The sequence below is a fragment of the Carica papaya genome, chromosome 9, assembly GCF_054855325.1.
Source record: "Carica papaya isolate Zhongbai chromosome 9, ASM5485532v1, whole genome shotgun sequence".
Lineage (NCBI taxonomy): Eukaryota > Viridiplantae > Streptophyta > Magnoliopsida > Brassicales > Caricaceae > Carica > Carica papaya.
The window spans coordinates 32013014-32015362 of NC_142317.1; the positions used below are offsets into that span (position 1 = coordinate 32013014).

The 2349-nt window shown below is 40.6% G+C and overlaps 1 long non-coding RNA gene across 1 annotated transcript; it reads left to right on the forward strand.

Annotated features, from left to right (window-relative positions):
• The first annotated feature begins 399 nt into the window (after nucleotides 1–399).
• Nucleotides 400–1415, forward strand: LOC148240259 (uncharacterized). The gene is made up of 3 exons (XR_015816555.1): nucleotides 400–835; nucleotides 1046–1116; nucleotides 1338–1415. It is a non-coding gene; the product is annotated as an uncharacterized LOC148240259 (long non-coding RNA).
• The last annotated feature ends 934 nt before the right edge of the window (nucleotides 1416–2349 follow it).

A 2349-nucleotide genomic window follows, 5' to 3' on the forward strand; every position in this document is an offset into this window, starting at 1 on the left:
TTTATTCATGTTATAATTTGTTTACTTATTTTTTAAATGTTGATTTTTAAGGGAAAAAAAATCATTCAATTAAATTATTTATTAAAACCAACAGATTTTTATACAGTAACTGTAACACTCAAAGATTTTTCTTTTATTTTTATTTTTATTTTATTTTATTTTAATTTGGAATTTTGTTTATTTTATTTTATTTTAATAATTAATTTATAAAGTTTTAATTTAATTTAATACAAATAAAAATAATAAAATGGGGTAAAATTATTTTTGGGCTTTAATTGAAATTGAATTTGAAAAAAATGGGTGAAAATTTGGATTATAGGGATATTTTTGAAAAGAAAATCGAAAATTGGGGGTCAAAATGTAATTTAAAAAAATAGTACCACGTCAGCAGCCGCGTCAGTAGCTCGGTCAATAGCCCCTGCCAATCAGGACACGCCGCGTGGCAGGGACGCTGACGCGGGAAGCCACGCGGGACGGAGGCACGTGGGCGATCCGCGTGCGTGCGATCGGACGGTCCAGATCCGTTCCCGCGCGCATGAACGACCCAAATCAAAAGCGCACATGGACGGCCCAAATCTCACGTGTGCGGACGGTTCAGATTTGATCACGCACGGACGGCTCAGATCGCATTGTGATGGACGGTCCAGATTCATTTTTAATTTAATCCCGATCGGACGGCTCATATTAAAAGGGGAGAGTTATAAATAATCACATCCAAACCCAACTCCAAACCCTAGCCACCAAAACACTCGCCGGAGAAGATGACCCAGCCATCGGAGGAACTGGTTGCCGCCACCTGCCGCCGTACCGGAGGATTTTCTGGCCGCCAAACGAGGTAAAATTTCTCTCCTCTGCTCGTTTTTCGATGCTGAACCTCCCTGTGGCCAAATTGGAGCCAAACCACCGGCAAATTGGCTGGAAAATACCGCCGAAGCCCAGCGACACCGCCGCGGGTTTCCTCAATTTTTGCCTCCAATGAGGCCCTTCCCGGTTCCTGTTCGATGTAATTTTTATACCACCGTGACCACTGTCCTTTTCTCTACAGGTTGACCGGAGCAAAACACCAAATCGCAACTCGCGTCGGAGGAGCCGCCGCACCCGAAAGCCCCGCCGCCGGTAAGCCTCGGTTTTCTATAATTTTTTGGCCCACCGAGGGCCCTAGGGTGTTTTATCACAGGAACCAATGTAAGTTTGACCAAATTCGACCGAAAACGGCCAGAAACGGCCAACCCAAGGCGGATCGTCGCCAGAGCACGGCGGAGCCGCCGTGCTAGAATTCTGAAATTGGCCGAAAGGGTCCTTATTCTGATTTGGGATTTTTTTGGGGACATGTGCAGGTACCAGAAGTGTATTTCAGTTTCTGAGAAAAAATTCAATGAATCTAGGGACTTCCCATAAGCGCAGTGAGAACCTGATTTCAGACTCCGAAACAAGTAAGGATCTCTCACCCTATTTTCTATCATGGTATTAAAGTCTAATAAATGATAAAACGGTATTTTATGAATTCATAGATATGTATAATTAATTAAGGTTGCTAATGTAGCCCGAATCTGATATGTTTTTCGGTCAGTTCCTGTTGACTTATTTTACAGCCTAAATACAGTATAGTATCTAATTTGTTTCTTATGTGGCTTCGTATGCATGATTCACTGTTTAATTTATTATGGTTTGATTTTTGTGAACTCGATGTTATGTTTGCCTGGTTTGGTGTTCGTTACTGGTTTACGTATTTATGTTTGATTGGATAATTAAAATTAAGCAAAATAGAAAAAGGTATGTGAATTGATAAATGGATAATGTCGATAGCTTCACTAAATATCCTTGGAGATGGTGGACGGACCGGGTCCATAGGAAACCCTACCGGAAACGTGGTCTCTCATATCAGACGGGGTATGGAGACTTTATGTGTTTTGGCACCCATACCGGACGGGGTATGGGGACGACCCATTTCACCCTCATACCGGATGGGGTATTGAGATTTATGATTTTGGCGCCCATACCGGACGGGGTATGTGAATGGTCCTGGAATTAAGTTATTAATGTGAATGGTTCACGTGTAGTGGGGACCCCCTATGAATCCCCATGGATACTAGTAAGCTGATAAAAGAGAAAATTTATTGCTTGATGATTGAAATACAAAAGTATGACATGTATTATAATACAGATTATGTTTGAATTCATGATATTTATGATGTTATTGTTTCCATAGGTTGTTTTCATGAATCTCATTGAGGTAAGTGGACAGTAAAAGTTTTTATTATTGATAAATGAGTTTGTTATAAATTATGCTCCATTGGTCCTTTTTGTTTTCTACCAACCTTTACTTTTGTGATAGTGAGATAGTGTGAT